Source organism: Triticum urartu, unplaced genomic scaffold (assembly GCF_003073215.2).
Source record: "Triticum urartu cultivar G1812 unplaced genomic scaffold, Tu2.1 TuUngrouped_contig_337, whole genome shotgun sequence".
Taxonomy (NCBI): domain Eukaryota; kingdom Viridiplantae; phylum Streptophyta; class Magnoliopsida; order Poales; family Poaceae; genus Triticum; species Triticum urartu.
The window spans coordinates 79,509-85,806 of record NW_024113902.1 but is presented as its reverse complement, the minus strand read 5'-3'; the positions used below and the strand labels follow the sequence as shown (position 1 = coordinate 85,806).

Here is a 6,298-nt window from a genome sequence, read left to right as displayed (position 1 = left end):
ATCAGCACACTCCAGTGTCGTACCTTCTTGTTGGAGCTAGGTTGGATGAACTAGTAGTACTTCCGTTGCACAACTCTTTATAGATGTCGTTTTACACATTGTAGAAGTCTACTTAAGGTTTAGCGGATAATATAACGCACATCATGAAGTATGTTTTTCATGCAAAATGAGTACTTTGTCGAAGCATAACCTCGGACACAAAGTGAGTACTAATGTTACATGCTCTTGCAGTGTCTTTCCATGAAAAACAAGGCTGAAGTAATGAAAGAAGAGCTGAGGGCAAGAATAGTCGGTTCGGGTTCTGTTGATCTGCCTCGGCATGCAAGCTTGAGCTTGTCGATACTTTACAGCGGCTTGGTTTGGACTACCACTATGGGAAGGAGATCAATGATTTGTTGTGTGGGATTCATGATGCCGGCGATGAAGCCCGCGATCTTCACACGACGGCCCTTCGATTTTATTTGCTCAGGAAACAGGGATTGAATATTTCACCAGGTATAACAAACATAATTAGAATCTCAAAGACATGGGTCGGTGAGATTTTCAAAAAACATTTTTCCTAATAGAATACGTACTATACATGACAATGCCGCAGATGTATTCCTAAAGTTCATAGATGACGAAGGAAAGATTACCTGCAATGAAACAAGAAGCCTCTTGTGCATGTACAACGCTGCCCATGTTCGAACACATGGTGAAGAAACACTCAGCAGCGCAATGGCTTACACAAAAGGCCATCTCCAGTGTGCCGTGGAGCAACAAACAATTCCACCATCAATATTGCTCGATCAGGTGCGGCGCACACTGGAAACGCCTCTTTTCAGGAGGCCTCGAAGAGTTGAAGCGCGGCACTTCATCTCAGTTTATGAGAGAATGACTACAAGGAATGATGCCATTTTGGAGCTTGCAAAGCTGGATTTCAGTATTCTGCAAGCCCTGTACTGTGAGGAGCTGAGGGCTCTTACTCTGTAAGTGACTCTCTATGACGAAATCTGCTAGTATATAGGCAAAATTTCACCTTTTATCCATCCGTGCAATTTATATTACTCCCTTCATTTTTATATACAAGGCCACAAACTCATATTACAGGTATCAAGGTAGAAATTAATGCCTACTTAAGTTAATGTTGCAAGCTAGTCTTTTCTCCTTACTTGACGTGTTAATTAATGTGCATTTTGCTCTTCAACGCACAGCAAGACAACTCTCACTCCTTGTTGGTTGAGACTAGTCACAGTGAGGAGTAACTTAGAGTAGTAACATGCACATGTTACTAGTGTATGTTACTAGGGAAACGTTTCCCTCCGGACGACCGGCGGAAGATTGCGCCGGTCTCCTGCTACCAACGCACTCGCGTGTTCACGGACGAGATGAGCCCAGTCGGATCTTATCCTTCTCCTTCTCCACCCATTTTTTTCCAACGTCCAGCTGCATCTCTCCCCCATCCATCATTGCAGCCCGCGTCTCGCCGACGAGACCACCATCCATTCCCGTATCGAGCCCCTGTCGCTGCAGCCCACATCTCGCTGGCGAGACCGCCATCCATTCCCGTATCGAGCCCCTGTCGGTGCAGCCCACATCTCGTCAGTGAGGTGGTCGTCCACCCCCGCGACCAGCGATTTCCCCGTGAGCCCCTTGTCGCTGCACTCCATGCTTGCGCAGCTCAAACGTTTTCCCCAGCGCATCGTCTCCAGCTCCGGCTATTTTTCCAGCACCCACGGCGAGTTGGATAATTTTCAAGACGGATGTTGGAATCAGCTTCTTGTTTTGCTGCAACCGACAAATAAAAAGCTGGAACCAACATTTAGTTTTGGTGCATCGTCTGGAGTGTTTTCTATGGCGACGACGGTGGTCGCCTCATTTGTTGCATCCAACAAGACAAAAGTTTCTACCGGCGAGCTTTTTTGCTACCACGGCGACTGACGAAAGTAGTGACCAAGAGATGGCTTTGCAGCAAACGATCTGTTTTCACGCAAAGCTAGAGCTGGAACCAGCTTTTGTTTTTGCTACAACCGGCAAATCAAAAGCTGGAACCAACCACAATTTTTGCTGCATCCTCGGAGTGTTTACTGCACTAATGGCAGAGCGCATGATTTTGTTGCAACCGGCAATCAGAAAAGCTACAATCGGCGATCGATTTTGCTACAATGGCGATGGGGTGGCGACAACTATGAGCTATTTTTTGCTGGAACCAGCAAATTTTTTTGCTACCACCAACGGACATTTTTGTTGCTACCAGCAACCCGATGTAGGTTCCTTCTGGCGAGCTCGTCGCTTTGGGTGCTACGCCTGGCGACCGACATTGCCGGAGCCGCGACCATCACCAGGCGAGGGAGGTGCAACCAATGGGGTGAAAGCTTGCTGCATGCATGGATTCGGCGAGAAACCCATGAGACGACGGCGGCGAGGACGGCGACCGGCGGCGAGTGCGGCGGCAGAGACGGCGAGTGCGGCGACCGGCGGCAAGCGAGGCGACGGGTGAGCGCGCGGGGTGGTTCTTCGAGGCCGGTCGTGTGCTCGTCCATGGAGAGATGCGATGTCGATCTGTTATTTTTTCTCGAAGAGAAGTCGTCGCGCTGGGGAAGAAACGAGTGGAGGAAAGATCGTGCGGCTACCAATTGTTAAATCGCGCGGTCCTGGTGTGACCGGCCCAACTTTGGGCCGGTGCGCCGGCGCCTATGAGCGGCCATGTTACTACCTCCACAATGGATAGTAACATATGTGTTGTGTTATGCATAACTTCATTTATTAGGTTGTAGACTCATCTTTTCTTGATATGTGTGATGTTAAGTAACTAGCTATGTTACCACATGCATCTCTTTTTTCATTAATTACATGTCACATTATCTATTTTGCCTAGATAAATGTGATGTTATCACCTATGTTACTCTCATTATGGGTAGTCTGATTAATGTGGTGCATGCACACCAACCCTCTCACTCCCACATGCATGTAAGGGGTATTAATGTTCTCGGTTGCTACTACGAGGCAAGCCTTATCAATTTTACCTCGATTGATGTTAGTGGCCTTGTATAGTTGCAAATTGTAAATTCGACAATGGCCTTGTATACAAAAATGGAGGGAGTACACCACTAAAATCTGATGGCAGACACAACCCTATGCCCCTTAACTCTTGAATTGGTTTCCATATTCTCGTCGTACCATTACAATCTGAGTTCATGGTTTATTTGCAGGTGGTGGAAAGAACTGCAACTCCAAGACCATTTGAGCTTCGCACGAGACAGGATGGTGGAGATGCACTTTTGGATGTTAGGAGTTTTGTTTGAGCCACAATATTCATACGGACGAATCGTACTCACAAAATTCTTTACATTTATATCGATATTCGATGACATTTACGACAGCTACAGCACCTTAGAAGAAAGCAGGCTCCTCACCGTGGCAATGGAAAGGTCTCTATATATCTATGTGAGCTAGGATGGTTTAACAACCAATTAATGTGTTGCTTGGTACTAATTCTAGAAGAACTTTCTATTCTTTATAGGTGGGATGAGCAAGCCGCTGAACACCTCCCAGGTTACATGAAGTTCTTCTACAGCAAAGTACTCGCTACCATGAAGGTCATCGCAAAAGATTTGGATAGTCAAGGAAACAAGCATGCAGACTATGTAAAAAAGCTAGTAAGTTGATGTCTCACGAACATGATTAATTCAAGAAAATAAACCGAGAAATACACGCATAGGATCATTATGTATGGACAGAATTAGCACTATGGTGCGAAGCCTCTGAATCGCATGCAGGAATTGATGCAGAGCCACTTGAGGCTTGCACGCGTAGATAAAAGTGATGAAATCATCAAGACTCTTCGTAAATTTGAAATTTAAAATACTTTAACTCATAAACAGTGTACTCAATATATGGCTCATCTTAACAGTTGGCTTTGTTGCACGAGACTTAAAAAACTGAGATCCTGATATTTGTCGTCTTAAAAGTTAACATCTATGCTTATGAAGCTTCTGTTTCGTTTATGTTCGCTCGTTAAAAAATCTGCTATGTGAAAGAAACATGTGTATGTATGTAGACAATCAACTTCCCAGTGAAAAATAAATATGTCATTGTACTTATGCAGCTAATCGATGCTACGAAATGCTACTACAATGAGGCAAAATGGCGTGAGGAAAGTGACACACCTGTTACCGTTGAGGAGCACCTGCGATTCTCAGTGCCTAGCTGTTGTTGCATGCATGTTGCATGCCTTGCCTTCGTTGTCATAGGAGCGAGCGGAGATGCCATCGAGTGGGGCATGACCTATCCTAAAATTATGCGAGCCTCTTGTGTCATTGGCCGTGTCATCAACGATGTGGCTTCGCACGAGGTTACACACTTACAACTGTAAATACACGCCATATTTTATTTATTTGCAGTTTTTGGTTCATGGATAAGTTTGGGATCCTTCTAGTTTTGTAGCTTGTCGCTTTTATTTGGCAGTGAATATAATCCAAAAGAACAATAAATCCTAGTTGTGTGCATCATGATGTCTATGCCAATTAAAAGCCAATTAAGTAAATTGATGTAATCCCTCCATTATGAAATAGTATCAAAGACTCTAAACATGAATATGTATATACTGTCATAAACTACAAACTTACTGAACTTTGAAATGTTTTACATGGTAAATCTAGTGATATTATTGTAGTTGAAAAATCTCAAATAATTTGGTATATAACGACATTCTCCTCAGAGAATTTTGGCAAAAAAAATTCTAGAACACCATCTATTTTTGAACAGGTATAATAATTAATTAGTCATAGAAACCACTTGCCATAAAATATAGGTTAACTAATACTCCCTCTGGAAAGAAATATAAAAGTGATCTAGACGCTCTTATATTTCTTTACAGAGTGAGTAGAGAAGTTATTTAACCCAAGAAGGATACCCTGGTCTCTGCATCAATTGATGCACTGATGCACGTAGCCATATTAATAGATGGGTATGATCACCTTTTTAATATGACCCTCTTTTTTCTCTCATAAATCAGCGAGAACAAGAACAGTGCTCTGGCGAGAGGCCTGTGATGTCAACGGTGGAAGCGTGCATGGAGGAGAACAAGTACACTGCAAAGGAAGATGCATATAAAAAGCTCAGCGAGCTCATAGAGGAGTCATGGATGGACATCATTGAGGAGCTCCTCAAGCCAGCCACCGTGCGACCAACAACGCTGCTCCTAGAGGCGGTGGTGAATTCAACACGGATGTTGGACTTCTTGTACAAGGATCAAGACGCGTACACCGATCCACGGGCTCTCAAAGTGGTAGTAGATTCTATATATGTAAATTCTATATAGAGAAAATTATATATGCAAATAATCATACTATGAGAAACTATGTAACTCATCACTCATGTATCATGCAAAAGTTGTGTATACCCGTGAGAAAACTATGAGAAAAAATCGTACTATGCGCAAGCATAATGATAATCAAATCTTTCGATCAACTGGTTTAGCAAGTAGTATCTAGACTAAACATGTATCACACCAGACACTACTTTGCATCTGGATCTGCAGAAGCTGGTTCCTGACAGCTACAAGCATATAGGAGCTTCTCTCCTAGCCTCCCTGAGTTAGTCGGTACCTCCCAAGCGAGCGATGGGAAGTAGAAATTGTGTATTGTACTAGGACCAGCGTTTGTAGTGCCTTTGGCTGGGTTGAACATTTTCCGAGCCAGTCGATCAATTCTCGATGCTTTATTCCCAAAAAAATAAAACAAAAAATTTCGATGCTTTACCTTTTATGGTGTCATGACATACACTCCGACACATATGTTATCAAATGGTTATCCCTTATTGTTAGTCGTCTGACCGAGAAAAACAAAATCAGTCGTCTCTGCCATAGTTGGATTCATTTAAGTGCTAGATCTGGGATCTCTATCCATCACAACAAGAAGTGTTGTAGCGTGTGAAATGTGCCCTTGCAACAAAACTGTTGAAAATGTGTCACAACACCTGCAGCATGAAAAATCTATGTGTGCAACATATGAACAACACTGGCAAGGACAAAGAAATGCATTTGCAGCAAGAGAAAATCCTTTGGAAGCATAAAACCAAAATGTTTGTAACATGTGTGCAACATTGTGCGAATACTCATGAATAAACAACAAATACCGTCCGCACTTGCAAACTTTGGAACATCGTATAGAACATCGAGAAATCTTGATTTCTTTCACCTCTCATTATCAACAATGGAGGCACCACCCGTTGCCAATTTGGGCTCATCGACCAAGAATTCGGCTTGCCGGAACCCAGTTGAGCCAGACCCGTAACCCTAGAACTGTTCGTTGATGTT

The 6,298-nt window shown here is 43.5% G+C and overlaps 1 pseudogene; it reads left to right on the top strand.

Moving 5' to 3' along the window:
- Positions 1-204: 204 nt before the first annotated feature.
- Positions 205-5,451, top strand: LOC125527245 (annotated as a pseudogene).
- The last annotated feature ends 847 nt before the right edge of the window (positions 5,452-6,298 follow it).